This window comes from Myxine glutinosa, chromosome 2, assembly GCF_964187855.1.
Source record: "Myxine glutinosa chromosome 2, kmMyxGlut1.1, whole genome shotgun sequence".
NCBI classification, from domain to species: domain Eukaryota; kingdom Metazoa; phylum Chordata; class Myxini; order Myxiniformes; family Myxinidae; genus Myxine; species Myxine glutinosa.
In genome coordinates this window covers 144,108,854-144,127,863 of record NC_136262.1, presented here as the reverse complement: position 1 = coordinate 144,127,863, position 19,010 = coordinate 144,108,854, and the positions used below count along the sequence as shown (strand labels likewise).

At 38.1% G+C, this 19,010-nt stretch overlaps 1 protein-coding gene across 11 annotated transcripts in view; it reads right to left on the bottom strand.

Annotated features, from left to right (window-relative positions):
• Positions 1 to 19,010, bottom strand: part of LOC137421193 (actin-binding LIM protein 1) — a 488,353-nt gene that overhangs the window by 121,242 nt on the left and 348,101 nt on the right. The gene's annotated exons all lie outside the window — the stretch shown is intronic.

Sequence of the window (19,010 nt, the reverse complement as noted above, 5' to 3'; positions counted from 1 at the left end):
TTGGCGGCGACGACGGCGGCGGACATCGCGCAGGCGTTCATCGCCACCTGGGTCGCCCGGTTCGGCGCCCCCTCGGACATCTTGTCCGACCGCGGCCCCCAGTTCACCTCGGAGCTCTGGGGGGCGGTCGCACGGGGGCTCGGGGTCCAGCTGCACCGAGCCACGGCCTACCACCCCCAGGCCAACGGCCTGTGCAAGCGGTTCCACCGCTCGTTGAAGGCCGCACTCCGGGCCACCCTCCGCGACGGCGGCTGGGTCGACAGGCTCCCCTGGGCCTCCGGACGGCGCCCAAGGACGACCTGCGTGCATTCGCGGTGGAGTTGGTCTTCGGACAACCGCTGCGGGTGCCGGGCGAGTTCCTCCCCGACCCCAAGGCACCATGGTCCGCGGCGCAGGAGCGCTCCGCGCTGCAGGAGACCGCCCGGAGGTTCGCCCCGGTGCCGACGGCGCACCACGGGCACCCGCCTACGCACGTCGCCCCGGAGCTTCGCACTGCGGAGTACGTCTTCGTCCGGCACGACGCCCACTGGACACCACTGCGGCCCCCGTACGACGGGCCTTTCCGCGTGCTGGAGACCGGGGTGAAACATTTCACCTTCGACATCGGCGGCACTCCCGACCGCGTCTCGGTGGATCGCCTCAAGCCGGCCCACCTCGACGTGGACCACCCACCGCCGGTGGCTCGGCCCCCGTGTTGGGGCCGCCCCCCTGCGGGCGGACCCCCGGCACCGCCCAGGCCCGCCGGCACACCGCCCCCGGGGCCTGCACCCATCCCGGGTGCAACCGGAGGCATCCTTGCACCCCGGACGCCGCCAGTCGCCAGAGGGCGCTTCGGCCAGGTCATCCGGTTGCCCCGCAAACTGGCCCTCCAGGTGCGCGGGAATTCTGGGGGGGTGTGTGTGGCGGACACGAAAGCTCACTGGCGTGAGGGCATCATTCCACGCACCAAGTGAGCGGCGGCCACGCCCTAGGGGTAGGCGTGGCCGAGGGATATACACCGGGCGCGCAGCCCGGAGCGCCCCAGTGCGGATCAGTGAGCAATGAATAAAGAGCTCGATGATAACCAAAGCGTTGTGGCCTACCTTTGTTCAACGTGTGTGCTCCCGCACCACAGTACGATAAATATAAGTATGATAAATACAAGTATGATAAATATAAGTATGATAAATACAAGTATGATAAATATAAGCATGATAAATATAAGTATGATAAATAGAAGTATGATAAATAGAAGTATGATAAATATGATAAATAGAAGCATGATAATTTTGATAAATAAAAGTATGATAAGTATGACAAATAGAAGTATGATAAGTATGATAAATAGAAGTATGATAAGTATGATAAATAGAAGTATGATAAGTATGATAAATAAAAGTATGATAAGTATGATAAATAGAAGTATGATAAGTATGATAAATATAAGTATGATAAGTATTATATATAGAAGTATGATAAGTATGATAAATATAAGTATGATAAGTATGATAAATAGAAGTATGATAAGTATTGTTACGTGCTCCTCCCCGACCCCCTGGTCATGGTGTACCTCCGAGCCCCGAGCGGAGTCACGGCAGAAAAATGTGTTATTCTGTACGTCAACGATCAATGGAGAAGCCACCCCAATTGTTACTCACAAACAAATATTGTATTAAGATCACACCAGAATAACAGTACAACAATAATAGTATTCACAAGTACAATCAATATGTCCTATGATGGTACTGTAGCGGTTCCCGCTGGATGTACACAATCGCCTTGCACCTGCCAGGTCGCGGCCAGGGCGCAATCGCCATGCCGGGCTCGTCCGGACGGGCCCAGACGCGCCTCTCCCGGGCATGCCCGGACTCGCTGTTCCCGGGCACGCCCGAACCTCGCGGGCACGCCCGGTCTCGTCTTTCCCGGGCATGCCCGCTCTCGCCTTTCCAGGGCTCGCCCAGAGCGTCCGGGCATGCCCGCTCTCGCCTTTCCAGGGCTCGCCCAGAGCGCCCGGGCACGCCCAGCCTCAACTTGCCAGGCCGCGTCCAGGACGCCCGGGCATGTCCAGACTCGCCTTTCCAGGACTCGCCCTTGACACCCGGGCATGCCCGGTCTCGCTTTTCCCGGGCAAACGCTCCGGCATAAATGTGTATATATATTGCTGCCCGATAAACGGGCTTTTCAGAGTACCCGAGTTTGATACGTGTAATAAAGCAACTCGGATGAATTTCCGTCTTTGGTCGCGTCAATTCTTTCGACTCGCGTTGGAGCACAGCTCCTTCAGTACCATCATTTTTGTAATATAGAACTCACTGTGCTCCAAGTGAGTGAAACAAGAACATTCCCCAATGTCTCTTATTCCCGGCTTCAAGCCAACGTTGCTTCGCTCCAGCGATCGCCAGAACGATGTCCAATCGAGACCAGAATCCCGTGCGGATGGCAAGTACAGTCACACCGCCGAAGCTGTACAAAGGCGCCCTCAAGGCGACTGGGAAATCCGAAGGCGCCCGACAGGCGACCGAGAGATCACACCCTCGGGTATGGACGAAGTTACCTTCAAAAAGCCACGTCACAAACACGGCCCAGATCGACGTCTGAATGCGGTGAAAATGGTCGAAAAGAAACGAAACCGCGAGCGAAGCACAAGTCCTGCGCGAGTCAAAATGGCCGACGACCCGCTCTTGAGACGTAACGGCCCGGCGATAATTCTCCTCGGAATCCACCGCCAAAACCTTGACACGCAGGTTGATCGGTCACAGTGATGACAACTCTGTCGCAGGCATCCCTTTCCCGGAAACCCAAAAGTTCGCCAGTGACTCTTTCTCGCCAACGTTCACTTCAGAACTCGGAGTGACTCGGCTTTCTTGTCCGACTCTCGCTTCGCCATTTTTCTTTTTCTTCCTCTTCTTCGTCATCCGGTTCCCGATCCAGTTCCCTGTTTCTTTTAACATTAACTTTTTTACCTTTTGAAAACAGTTCATGAACAATAAACCTTTTGAACACAATAATAGTACCTGGAATCAGAAATATTTACAGTGGATGAAAACCACCACACGGAAGTGACGAATCCGTAACACTTCCCCCCCTCAAGAAAGAAAGTTTGAACACAGTGAACACTTTCTTTGCAGGCAAAACTCCTCCAACAAACAAAAGTAAAACTCACACCCAGATCATCCATTCCCGTGAGCAACGATAATCAATATTTCCCAAAAATAAAGCAACAAAACTTCAAACAACCTACAGAGATTTCCAAAGTTAGTTCACTCTGGACAAAGCATCAGCAACGACATTGTCCCTTTACATGCTCAATTTCCAAGTTGAACTCCTGCAAAGCCAAACTCCATCTCCTCAACCTCTGTTTTTTATGTTTTTTATTTTTTGAATGAAGGTTAAGGGGTTGTGATCAAAAATCTAAAGTCAAGCAAATCTACAGCACTTTTTAGGGAGGCCGAGATGAGAGCCAGGTTTCATGGTGGTTGGGTGGTGAGGCCTGGAAGTATTCACTACATGGACGTCTTTAGGAACGTGGAGTTCACGGTTAATCCGTGTAGGAATCTTGGCTCAGCTGCTCCGCAGCATTCAGTGCTTCAAACTCTTCCTAACTTTCATAATAATCACGGTTGGAGCGCTTGTCGCTGTAGTCATGTGAATAGCGGTCTCCTTCTCGGCCACTACCCTGATAATCATCCCTTCGGGAGCTGCCGTAACTCTGGGAGCCTCCATAGTAATCTCGACTGTGGCCACCACCAAAACTACTACTCCCACCCCGGGAGCCAGAGCCACTCCTGAAACTACCTCCACGTTTTCCTCCTCTGTAGCCCCCTCGACGCCCATGGACTGCCTTCTCTACTATTAAGGTCCGACCATCCAAATCCTTGCCATTCAAATCCTTTTCTGCATCCTTGGCATCCTTTGTGTTTTCAAACGTGACAAAGCCAAACCCTCTTGACTTTTGCGTCTCCCTGTCTTCTATCAGCCGCACTTCCAAGAGTGGTCCATATTGGCCGAAGACAGAGTCCAGAACAACTTCCCTGGTTTTGAAGTTCAGTCCACCTACAAAGAGCTTGCCAACATTGCCTCCTTCCCTGACTTGTGTGTGCTGACACTTAGTTTTTGGGTACCTGACAAGACGTGCCTGTCCAAAGCGTGACGTCAGTACCTTCCTCTTCTCTTCAGAGCGCTTCCGACCCATAGCACGAATCGCGGCACAGGATGGAAAGATACCCGGAATCTTCTGCTCTAACTGTGCAGTGTTATTTTTCATGCTAGGCTTTTCAACAAACATCAGGTTACCAGAAACTTGACCACTGGCCAAATCATTCCCTATAACAAAATATATTCCCTCTACAGGTAGAGTGGCTTGTAACCCTACGGTGACCGGTCATGACACCAAATCAGACTTCAAATGGATGACATGAAGTGGGGCTTTAACACAGCCACCAACCCCCTGTGAAAGAACACTAACACCAGTTGCCGTCTTCTCTGACAATGGCAAAATGCCCTCAAGCATAAAAGATTGATGTGCTCCTGTGTCCCTCAATACCATAACAGGTCTTTGGTTAGTCAAGTTTCCATCCAGTGACACAAACCCCTCTGAAATAAAAGGTTTGTAACCCTCTTGAACAAGGTCGTTCTGTGATGCCATAACTTTGGCATGGGAACCTTCACAAGGCACTGTCCTCCAAGGACGATTTCTCGCATTTGCCAATGCATTCGGAGTTGTACTAGTCTGACTCCGCTCCTGATTTTTCCTTTCCAGGGCATAACATTGGGACATCAAATGCCCAGATTTCTTGCAAAAAGCGCAAGTAGGCCCGGAGGAAAAACTCGAGGTCTGCCTCGGGCCCCCTGGAAGATAAATCTGTCTTGGAACTGTAGTCTTCTGATCCCTAAAAGTCGCGGTATCAGATTTGTCCTCATAGTCATCTCTAGGCCGCCTCCACGAATATTTGTTCTCCGCCCCTGATTTACCATAACTCCCCTGGCTAGCTCTAGGCAGGAAGTTAGGTTTGTGGAACCCCATCCTGTGTGTCAAGGCATAGTCATCTGCCACGGTTGCAGCCTCATACAACTCTGGTACTTTCTTTTCCTCCAGATGTACTTTAATGTCTGCGTGGACACACTGTTTGAATTCCTCCACCAAGATCAATTGTCGCAACAGGTTGAAGTCTTTCCCAACCCCCTTCGAATCACACCACCGATCAAACATGGTTTCCTTCATTCTGGCCAACTCCACATGGGTCTCACTCTCCCTCTTCCTGGCATTCCGGAATTTTTGCCGGTAAGCGTCAGGGACCAATTCATAGGCTTTGAGAATGGCTTTCTTCACTTCCTCATAATCTGTACATTTGTCAATCGATAAAGCCGAAAATATATCTTGAGCTTTACCCACCAGAACACTTTGCACTAACATAGTCCAGGACCACACAGGCCATTTTAGCATTTGAGCCACTTTCTCAAAGTGTAAAAAAAACTTGGCTACCTCCTTTTCATTGAAGGGTGGAACCAGCCTCACATGTTAACCAACATCCCAGGTGTTCTGACTAGTTGTCGAACCAGCCGGCATGGATGCTACTTCTCCTCATTCTCCCATTAATTCCAGCTCCTTGAGTTTAACTTCCTTCTGATACTCCATGTCACGTTCCTTTAACTCCCTTTCGGCTTTCCTTTCCGCTGCTCTTTCCTTTGCTCTTCTTTCTTCTTCAGCTCTCCTTTCCTCGGTTCTTCTCTCCTCGTGTTCTCGTTCCTGTTATACTCTTCTTTCCTCGAGTTCCTTTTTAGCTCTCCTTTCCTCTGCTCTTTCCTCTGCTTTTCTCTCCTTGAGTTCCTTTTCAGCTCTCCTTTCCTCTGTTCTTTCCTCTGCTTTTCTCTCCTCGAGTTCTCTTGCAGCTCTCCTTTCCTCTGCTTTTAACCTTCCCTGGCTCTGCAGTTGCATCTCCATTTTCCAGAGCTCCACATTTTCTTTTTCCTCGGGTAACCAATCCAAGGCTACCTCTGTCCATGTTCCCTGTCCCACCAGAGATTCTACCACCAATGTCTGCATCTCTGCTTTCTTCATATTAATAACTCGGACCTCCAAGTTAAAATGTCTGGCCAAGATCAAGAGTTCCGATTTTTTTTAACGCTTGGAACTGTGCCTCATTAGGGGACGCCTCAAACTGTTCTGCGTCAAACACCATGGTGACTATCAGTTAACACCTGTTAACCTTCACACAAATTTTTTTCCAATTTTTTTGAAAAATTTGGGAATGTTAGAAAAATTCCAAATTTGGGAATGTTGGGAATGTTAGGGAATTCTATCCCGGATGAATGTTATCAGGGAATTTAATCCCTGACGAATGTTATCAGGGAATTTAATCCTGGACGAAGACCCAATTTCGAGCCCCCGAGCCAATTGGACGAGCCCCCAATTTCTGTTACGTGCTCCTCCCCGACCCCCTGGTCACGGTGTACCTCCGAGCCCCGAGAGGAGTCACGGCAGAAAAATGCGTTATTCTGTATGTCAAAGATCAATGGAGAAGCCACCCCAATTGTTACTCACAAACAAATATTGTATTAAGATCACACAAGAATAACAGTACAACAATAATAGTATTCAATAGTACAATCATTAATATGTCCTATGATGGTACCATCATTTTTGTAATCCAGAACTCACTGTGCTCCAAGTGAGTGAAACAAGAACATTCCCCAATGTCTCTTATTCCTGGCTTCAAGCCAACGTTGCTTCGCTCCAGCGATCGCCAGAACGATGTCCAATCGAGACCAGAATCCCGTGCGGATGGCAAGTACAGTCACACCACCTAAGCTGTACAAAGGCGCCCTCAAGTCGACTGGGAAATCCGAAGGCGCCCTACAGGCGACCAAGAGATCACACCCTCGGGTATGGACGAAGTAACCTTCAAAAAGCCACGTCACACACCCGCCCCAGATCGACGTCTGAATGCGGTGAAAATGGTCGAAAAGAAACGAAACCGTGAGTGAAGCACAAGTCCTGCGCAAGTCAAAATGGCCGACGACCCACTCTTGAGACGTAACAGCCCGGCGATAATTCTCCTCGGAATCCACCGCCAAAAACTTGACACGCAGGTTGATCGGTCACAGCGATGACAACTCTGTCGCAGGCATCCCTTTCCCGGAAACCCAAAAGTTCTCGAGTGACTCTTGCTCGCCAACATTCACTTCAGAACTCGGAGCGACTCGGCTTTCTTGTCCGACTCTCGCTCCGCCCTTTTTCTTTTTCTTCCTCTTCTTCGTCCCCCGGTTCCCAATCCAGTTTCCTGTTTATTTTAACATTAACTTTTTTACCTTTTGAAAACAGTTCATGAACAATAAACCATTTGAACACAATAATAGTACCTGGAATCAGAAATATTTACAGTGGATGAAAACCACCACAACGGAAGTGACGAATCCATAACAGTATGACAAATAGAAGGATGATAAGTATGATAAATAGAAGTATGATAAGTATGATAAATAGAAGTATGATAAGTATGATAAATAAAAGTATGATAAGTATGACAAATAGAAGTATGATAAGTATGATAAATATAAGTATGATAAGTATGATAAATATAAGTATGATAAATATAAGTATGATAAATATAAATATGATAAATATAAGTATGATAAATATAAGATGATAAATATATGTATGATAAATATAAGTATGATAAATATAAGTATGAAACTTATATTTATCATACTTCTATTTATCATACTTCTATTTATCATACTTCTATTTATCATACGTATATTTATCATACTTATATTTATCATACTTCTATTTATCATCTTATATTTATCATACTTATATTTATCATACTTCCATTTATCATACATATATTTATCATACTTATATTTATCATACTTATATTTATGATAAATATAAGTATGATAAATATAAGTATGATAAATATAAGTATGATAAATATAAGTATGATAAATATATGTATGATAAATATAAGTATGATAAATAGAAGTATGATAAATAGAAGTATGATAAATATAAGTATGATAAATATAAGATGATAAATAGAAGTATGATAAATATAAGTATGATAAATATAAATATGATAAATATAAGTATGATAAATATAAGTATGATAAATATAAGTATGATAAATATAAGTACGATAAATATGATAAATAGAAGTATGATAAGTATGATAAATAAAAGTATAATGAGTATGATAAATATAAGTATGATAAGTATGACAAATAGAAGTATGATAAGTATGATGAATAGAAGTATGATAAGTATGATAAATATAAGTATGATAAATATAAGTATGATAAATATAAGTATGACAAATAGAAGTTTGATAAGTATGACAAATAGAAGTATGATAAGTATGATAAATAGAAGTATGATCAGTATGATAAATAAAAGTATGATAAATATGATAAATAAAAGTACGATAAGTATGACAAATAGAAGTATGATAAGTATGATAAATATAAGTATGATAAGTATGATAAATATAAGTATGATAAATATAAGTATGATAAATATAAGTATGATAAATATAAGTATGATAAATATAAGTATGATAAATATAAGTATGATAAATATAAGTATGATAAATATAAGATGATAAATAGAAGTATGATAAATATAAGTATAATAAATATAAGTATGACAAGTACACATACATTCAAAGTACACCGCCCCCATGCCAAATAATTAAATATCCTACAGCGCGGCATTGCCGGGGCGCCTCCGGCGCCCGGCAATACCGCAGTGCAGCTCATTGAGGCTGCATTGGGAGGGAGAGGTGTACACTAATTGATTGATTAATTGTATAATTAAAAGCAATAAAAGATTATCACAAAATATTTTCATAATCAATTGGCTAATCGCATAACTAAACCACGAGTGCTTCATCCGAAGATGTATCTTTTAGAAATTTAATTAAATAAGTCATTTATAAAAAATTAAATAATTAATTGATTACTCAAGAAATAATTAATCGATTAATCAATAAATAATTAATAGATGAAATGATTAATCAATAAATCAAAAATATCCTTGATAGCCACATCACTTGGTCACTCATGTCCAAATATTAGCTTCCCAGCTCAAAAGGTGCCTGAGATATTGGCCAAATGAGAAAGAAAATAAATAAATGATTAATACTGAAAATAAATAAATAATAATCATAAAAAACTTAAATTATTAATCAATTTGGTCAGAGAACACATAAACTACCACTATTTCATCAGAATCTGTAACTTTAAAAAAAAAAATTTTTTTGTCATTAATCGAATAATTAAATAATTAATCGATTAATTGATTAATTAATAAATCAAAAATATCCTTTGCAGCCAAATCACCTGGTCATTGGCATGTCCAAATGTCAGCTTCCTAACTCAAAAGGTGCCTGAGTTAATGGTCAGAAGAGAAAGGAAATTTGATTAATTAAATAAGTACTTAATTAATCGCTAATAATTAAATAACTCCTCAATTTATTGATTAATCAAAAAAAAAAAATACCGTTTTTGACAAAAGACTTGCTCACTATTGTGCCGAAATTTCAGCTTCCTAGCTCAAAGGATGGCTGAGATATCGCCCGGACAAACAAGAAAGAAAACAAGAAAGAAAACAAACAAGTACACATACATTCAAAGTACACCGCCCCATGCCAAATAATTAAATATGCTGCAGCGCGGCATTGCCGGGGCGCCTCCGGCGCCCGGCAATACCGCAGTGCAGCTCATTGAGGCTGCATTGGGAGGGAGAGGTGTACACTAATTGATTGATTAATTGTATAATTAAAAGCAATAAAAGATTATCACAAAATATTTTCATAATCAATTGGCTAATCGCATAACTAAACCAGTAGTGCTTCATCCGAAGATGTATCTTTTAGAAATTTAATTAAATAAGTCATTTATAAAAAATTAAATAATTAATTGATTACTCAATAAATAATTAATCGATTAATCAATAAATACTTAATAGATGAAATGATTAATCAATAAATCAAAAATATCCTTGATAGCCACATCACTTGGTCACTCATGTCCAAATATTAGCTTCCCAGCTCAAAAGGTGCCTGAGATATTGGCCAAATGAGAAAGAAAATAAATAAATGATTAATAATGAAAATAAATAAATAATAATCATAAAAAAATTAAATTATTAATCAATTTGGTCAGAGAACACATAAACTACCACTATTTCATCAGAATCTGTAACTTAAAAAAAAAAAAATTTTTTGTCATTAATCGAATAATTAAATAATTAATCGATTAATTGATTAATTAATAAATCAAAAATATCCTTTGCAGCCAAATCACCTGGTCATTGGCATGTCCAAATATCAGCTTCCTAACTCAAAAGGTGCCTGAGTTAATAATGGTCAGAAGATAAATGAAATTTAATTAATTAAATAAGTACTTAATTAAACGCTAATAATTAAATAACTCCTCAATTAATTGATTATTCAAAAAACAAAAAATACCGTATTTGACAAAGGACTTGCTCACTACTGTGCCGAAATTTCAGCTTCCTAGCTCAAAGGATGGCTGAGATATCGTCCGGACAACCAAGAAAGAAAACAAGTACACATACATTCAAAGTACACCGCCCCATGCCAAATAATTAAATATGCTGCAGCGCGGCATTGCCGGGGCGCCTGAGGCGCCCGGCAATATCGCAGTGCAGCTCATTGAGGCTGCATTGGGAGGGAGAGGTGTACACTAATTGATTGATTAATTGTATAATTAAAATCAATAAAAGATTATCACAAAATATTTTCATAATCAATTGGCCAATCGCATAACTAAACCACTAGTGCTTCATCCGAAGATGTATCTTTTAGAAATTTAATTAAATAAGTCATTTATAAAAAATTAAATAATTAATTGATTACTCAATAAATAATTAATCGATTAATCAATAAATAATTAATAGATGAAATGATTAATCAATAAATCAAAAATATCCTTGATAGCCACATCACTTGGTCACTCATGTCCAAATATTAGCTTCCCAGCTCAAAAGGTGCCTGAGATATTGGCCAAATGAGAAAGAAAATAAATAAATGATTAATAATGAAAATAAATAAATAATAATCATAAAAAAATTAAATTATTAATCAATTTGGTCAGAGAACACATAAACTACCACTATTTCATCAGAATCTGTAACTTAAAAAAAAAAAAAATGTCATTAATGGAATAATTAAATAATTAATCGATTAATTGATTAATTGATTAATTAATAAATCAAAAATATCCTTTGCAGCCAAATCACCTGGTCATTGGCATGTCCAAATATCAGCTTCCGAACTCAAAAGGTGCCTGAGTTAATAATGGTCAGAAGAGAAATGAAATTTAATTAATTAAATAAGTACCTAATTAAACGCTAATAATTAAATAACTCCTCAATTAATTGATTATTCAAAAAACAAAAAATACCGTATTTGACAAAGGACTTGCTCACTACTAAAAAACAAAAAATACCGTATTTGACAAAGGACTTGCTCACTACTGTGCCGAAATTTCAGCTTCCTAGCTCAAAGGATGGCTGAGATATCGCCCGGACAACCAAGAAAGAAAACAAACAAGAAACCAGAGTGAAAACTGAGTACTCTCTTTCAGCGTGCGTCACTGCCGAGCCCCCTTTGGTGCCCGGCAATGACGATTTGCAATGCCTGGAGATGGCATAGGAAAGGAGCGGTGTACAACAAGTACACATACATTCAAAGTACACCGCCCCATGCCAAATAATTAAATATGCTGCAGCGCGGCATTGCCGGGGCGCCTCCGGCGCCCGGCAATACCGCAGTGCAGCTCATTGAGGCTGCATTGGGAGGGAGAGGTGTACACTAATTGATTGATTAATTGTATAATTAAAATCAATAAAAGATTATCACAAAATATTTTCATAATCAATTGGCTAATCGCATAACTAAACCAGTAGTGCTTCATCCGAAGATGTATCTTTTAGAAATTTAATTAAATAAGTCATTTATAAAAAATTAAATAATTAATTGATTACTCAATAAATAATTAATCGATTAATCAATAAATACTTAATAGATGAAATGATTAATCAATAAATCAAAAACAAGTACAAATACATTCAAAGTACACCGCCCCATGCCAAATAATTAAATATGCTGCAGCGCGGCATTGCCGGGGCGCCTCTGGCGCCCGGCAATACCGCAGTGCAGCTCATTGAGGCTGCATTGGGAGGGAGAGGTGTACACTAATTGATTGATTAATTGTATAATTAAAATCAATAAAAGATTATCACAAAATATTTTCATAATCAATTGGCTAATCGCATAACTAAACCACTAGTGCTTCATCCGAAGATGTATCTTTTAGAAATTTAATTAAATAAGTCATTTATAAAAAATTAAATAATTAATTGATTACTCAATAAATAATTAATCGATTAATCAATAAATAATTAATAGATGAAATGATTAATCAATAAATCAAAAATATCCTTGATAGCCACATCACTTGGTCACTCATGTCCAAATATTAGCTTCCCAGCTCAAAAGGTGCCTGAGATATTGGCCAAATGAGAAAGAAAATAAATAAATGATTAATAATGAAAATAAATAAATAATAATCATAAAAAAATTAAATTATTAATCAATTTGGTCAGAGAACACATAAACTACCACTATTTCATCAGAATCTGTAACTTTAAAAAAAAAAATTTTTTTGTCATTAATCGAATAATTAAATAATTAATCGATTAATTGATTAATTAATAAATCAAAAATATCCTTTGCAGCCAAATCACCTGGTCATTGGCATGTCCAAATATCAGCTTCCTAACTCAAAAGGTGCCTGAGTTAATAATGGTCAGAAGAGAAATGAAATTTAATTAATTAAATAAGTACTTAATTAAACGCTAATAATTAAATAACTCCTCAATTAATTGATTATTCAAAAAACAAAAAATACCGTATTTGACAAAGGACTTGCTCACTACTGTGCCGAAATTTCAGCTTCCTAGCTCAAAGGATGGCTGAGATATCGCCCGGACAACCAAGAAAACAAGAAAGAAAACAAACAAGAAAACAAACAAGAAACCAGAGTGAAAACTGAGTACTCTCTTTCAGCGTGCGTCACTGCCGAGCCCCCTTCGGTGCCCGGCAATGACGATTTGCAATGCCTGGAGGTGGCATAGGAAAGGAGCGGTGTACAATATCCTTGATAGCCACATCACTTGGTCACTCATGTCCAAATATTAGCTTCCCAGCTCAAAAGGTGCCTGAGATATTGGCCAAATGAGAAAGAAAATAAATAAATGATTAATAATGAAAATAAATAAATAATAATCATAAAAAAATTAAATTATTAATCAATTTGGTCAGAGAACACATAAACTACCACTATTTCATCAGAATCTGTAACTTAAAAAAAAAAAATTTTTTTGTCATTAATCGAATAATTAAATAATTAATCGATTAATTGATTAATTAATAAATCAAAAATATCCTTTGCAGCCAAATCACCTGGTCATTGGCATGTCCAAATATCAGCTTCCTAACTCAAAAGGTGCCTGAGTTAATAATGGTCAGAAGATAAATGAAATTTAATTAATTAAATAAGTACTTAATTAAACGCTAATAATTAAATAACTCCTCAATTAATTGATTATTCAAAAAACAAAAAATACCGTATTTGACAAAGGACTTGCTCACTACTGTGCCGAAATTTCAGCTTCCTAGCTCAAAGGATGGCTGAGATATCGTCCGGACAACCAAGAAAGAAAACAAGAAACCAGAGTGAAAACTGAGTACTCTCTTTCAGCGTGCGTCACTGCCGAGCCCCCTTTGGTGCCCGGCAATGACGATTTGCAATGCCTGGAGATGGCATAGGAAAGGAGCGGTGTACAACAAGAAACCAGAGTGAAAACTGAGTACTCTCTTTCAGCGTGCGTCACTGCCGAGCCCCCTTTGGTGCCCGGCAATGACGATTTGCAATGCCTGGAGATGGCATAGGAAAGGAGCGGTGTACAACAAGTACACATACATTCAAAGTACACCGCCCCATGCCAAATAATTAAATATGCTGCAGCGCGGCATTGCCGGGGCGCCTCCGGCGCCCGGCAATACCGCAGTGCAGCTCATTGAGGCTGCATTGGGAGGGAGAGGTGTACACTAATTGATTGATTAATTGTATAATTAAAATCAATAAAAGATTATCACAAAATATTTTCTTAATCAATTGGCTAATAGCATACCTAAAGCACTAGTGCTTCATCCGAAGATGTATCTTTTAGAAATTTAATTAAATAAGTCATTTATAAAAAATTAAATAATTAATTGATTACTCAATAAATAATTAATCGATTAATCAATAAATACTTAATAGATGAAATGATTAATCAATAAATCAAAAATATCCTTGATAGCCACATCACTTGGTCACTCATGTCCAAATATTAGCTTCCCAGCTCAAAAGGTGCCTGAGATATTGGCCAAATGAGAAAGAAAATAAATAAATGATTAATAATGAAAATAAATAAATAATAATCATAAAAAAATTAAATTATTAATCAATTTGGTCAGAGAACACATAAACTACCACTATTTCATCAGAATCTGTAACTTTAAAAAAAATTTTTTTTTGTCATTAATCGAATAATTAAATAATTAATCGATTAATTGATTAATTAATAAATCAAAAATATCCTTTGCAGCCAAATCACCTGGTCATTGGCATGTCCAAATATCAGCTTCCTAACTCAAAAGGTGCCTGAGTTAATAATGGTCAGAAGAGAAATGAAATTTAATTAATTAAATAAGTACTTAATTAAACGCTAATAATTAAATAACTCCTCAATTAATTGATTAATCAAAAAACAAAAAATACCGTTTTTGACAAAGGACTTGCTCACTATTGTGCCGAAATTTCAGCTTCCTAGCTCAAAGGATGGCTGAGATATCGTCCGGACAACCAAGGAAACAAGAAAACAAACAAGTACAAATACATTCAAAGTACACCGCCCCATGCCAAATAATTAAATATGCTGCAGCGCGGCATTGCCGGGGCGCCTCTGGCGCCCGGCAATACCGCAGTGCAGCTCATTGAGGCTGCATTGGGAGGGAGAGGTGTACACTAATTGATTGATTAATTGTATAATTAAAATCAATAAAAGATTATCACAAAATATTTTCATAACCAATTGGCTAATCGCATAACTAAACCACTAGTGCTTCATCCGAAGATGTATCTTTTAGAAATTTAATTAAATAAGTCATTTATAAAAAATTAAATAATTAATTGATTACTCAATAAATAATTAATCGATTAATCAATAAATACTTAATAGATGAAATGATTAATCAATAAATCAAAAATATCCTTGATAGCCACATCATTTGGTCACTCATGTCCAAATATTAGCTTCCCAGCTCAAAAGGTGCCTGAGATATTGGCCAAATGAGAAAGAAAATAAATAAATGATTAATAATGAAAATAAATAAATAATAATCATAAAAAAATTAAATTATTAATCAATTTGGTCAGAGAACACATAAACTACCACTATTTCATCAGAATCTGTAACTTAAAAAAAAAAATTTTTTTTGTCATTAATCGAATAATTAAATAATTAATCGATTAATTGATTAATTAATAAATCAAAAATATCCTTTGCAGCCAAATCACCTGGTCATTGGCATGTCCAAATATCAGCTTCCTAACTCAAAAGGTGCCTGAGTTAATAATGGTCAGAAGATAAATGAAATTTAATTAATTAAATAAGTACTTAATTAAACGCTAATAATTAAATAACTCCTCAATTAATTGATTATTCAAAAAACAAAAAATACCGTATTTGACAAAGGACTTGCTCACTACTGTGCCGAAATTTCAGCTTCCTAGCTCAAAGGATGGCTGAGATATCGTCCGGACAACCAAGAAAACAAGAAAACAAACAAGAAAACAAACAAGAAACCAGAGTGAAAACTGAGTACTCTCTTTCAGCGTGCGTCACTGCCGAGCCCCCTTCGGTGCCCGGCAATGACGATTTGCAATGCCTGGAGGTGGCATAGGAAAGGAGCGGTGTACAACAAACAAGAAACCAGAGTGAAAACTGAGTACTCTCTTTCAGCGTGCGTCACTGCCAAGCCCCCTTCGGTGCCCGGCAATGACGATTTGCAATGCCTGGAGGTGGCATAGGAAAGGAGCGGTGTACAACAAGTACACATACATTCAAAGTACACCGCCCCCATGCCAAATAATTAAATATCCTACAGCGCGGCATTGCCGGGGCGCCTCAGGCACCCGGCAATACCGCAGTGCAGCTCATTGAGGCTGCATTGGGAGGGAGAGGTGTACACTACTTGATTGATTAATTGTATAATTAAAATCAATAAAAGATTATCACAAAATATTTTCATAATCAATTGGCTAATCGCATAACTAAACCACTAGTGCTTCATCCGAAAATGTATCTTTTAGAAATTTAATTAAATATGTCATTTATAAAAAATAAAATAATTAATTGATTACTCAATAAATAATTAATCGATTAATCATTAAATAATTAATAGATGAAATGATTAATCAATAAATCAAAAATATCCTTGATAGCCACATCACTTGGTCACACATGTCCAAATATTAGCTTCCCAGCTCAATAGGTGCCTGAGATATTGGCCAAATGAGAAAGAAAATAAATAAATGATTAATAATGAAAATAAATAAATAATAATCATAAAAAAATTAAATTATTAATCAATTTGGTCAGAGAACACATAAACTACCACTATTTCATCAGAATCTGTAACTTAAAAAAAAAATTTTTTTTTGTCATGAATCGAATAATTAAATAATTAATCGATCAATTGATTAATTAATAAATCAAAAATATCCTTTGCAGCCAAATCACCTGGTCATTGGCATGTCCAAATATCAGCTTCCTAACTCAAAAGGTGCCTGAGTTAATGGTCAGAAGAGAAGGGAAATTTGATTAATTAAAAAAGTACTTCATTAATCGCTAATAATTAAATAACTCCTCAATTAATTGATTAATCAAAAAATAAAAAATACCATTTTTGAGAAAACACTTGCTCACTATTGTGCCGAAATTTCAGCTTCCTAGCTCAAAGGATGGCTGAGATATCGCCCGGACAACCAAGAAAGCAAGAAAGCAAGAAAGCAAGAAACCAGAGTGAAAACTGAGTACTCCCTTTCAGCGTGCGTCACTGCCAAGCCCCCTTTGGTGCCCAGCAATGACGATTTGCAATGCCTGGAGATGGCATAGGAAAGGTGTGGTGTACAACAACCAGAGTGAAAACTGAGTACTCTCTTTCAGCGCGCGTCACTGCCGAGCCCCCTTCGGTGCCCAGCAATGACGATTTGCAATGCCTGGAGATGGCATAGGAAAGGAGTGGTGTACAATAAATATAAGTATGATAAATATAAGTATGATAAATATAATTATGATAAATATAAGTATGATAAATAAAAGTATGATAAATATAAGTATGATAAATATAAGTATTTATCATACTTATTTATCATACTTATTGTATTTATTGATAGCCACATTACTTGGTCACTGTCATGTCCAAATATTAGCTTCCTAGCTCAAAAGGTGCCTGAGATATTGGCCAAATGAGAAAGAAAATAAATAAATGATTAATAATGGAAATAAATAAATAATAATCTTTATAAAATTAAATTATTAATCAATTCGTTCAAAGAACACATAAACCACCACCATTTCATCAGAATCTGTAACTTGGAAAAAAAAAAATGTTTTAGTCATTAATCAAATAATTAAATAATTAATCGATTAATTGATTCATTGATTAATTAATAAATCAAAAATAGCCTTTGCAGCCAAACCACCTGGTCATTGGCATGTCCAAATATCAGCTTCCTAACTCAAAAGGTGCCTGCGTTAATGGTCAGAAGTTAAATGAAATTTAATTAATTAAATAAGTACTTAATTATCCGCTAATAATTGAATAACTCCTCAATTAATTGATTAATCAAAAAACAAAAAATAAAGTTTTTGACAAAGGACTTGCGCACTATTGTGCCGAAATTTCAGCTTCCTAGCTCAAAGGATGGCTGAGATATAGCCCGGACAAGCAAGAAAACAAACAAACAAGAAAACAAACAAGTACACATACATTCAAAATACACCGCCCCCATGCCAAATAATTAAATATCCTACAGCGCAGCATTGCTGGGGCGCCTCGGGTGCCCGGCAATACCGCAGTGCACCTCATAGAGGCTGCATTGGGAGGGAGAGGTGTACGCTAATTGATTGATTAATTGTATAATTAAAATCAATAAAAGATTATCGCAAAATATTTTCTGAATCAATTGGCTAAAAGCATAACTAAACCACGAGTGCTTCATCCGAAGATGTATCTTTTAGGAATTTAATTGAATAAGTCATTAATAAAAATTTTAATAATTAATTGATTAATCAATAATTAATCAATTAATCAATAAATAAATTAATCGATTAAATGATTAATCAATAAATCAAAAATATCCTTGATAGCCACATCACTTGGTCACTGCCATGTCCAAATATTAGCTTCCCAGCTCAAAAGGTGCCTGAGATATTGGCCAAATGAGAAAGAAAATAAATAAATGATTAATAATGAAAATAAATAAATAATAATCATAAAAAATTAAATTATTAATCAATTCGATCAGAGAACACATGAACCACCACCATTTCATCAGATTCTGTAACTAAAAAAAAATAAAATTTTTTTAGTCATTAATCGAATAATTAAATAATTAATCGATTAATTGATTAATTAATAAATCAAAAATAGCATTTCCAGCCAAATCACCTGGTCATTGGCATGTCCAAATATCAGCTTCCTAACTCAAAAGGTGCCTGAGTTAATGGTCAGAAGAGAAAGGAAATTTGATTAATTAAATAAGTACTTAATTAATCGCTAATAATTAAATAACTCCTCAATTTATTGATTAATCAAAAAAAAAATAGCGTTTTTGACAAAGCACTTTCTCACTATTGTGCCGAAATTTCAGCTTCCTAGCTCAAAGGATGG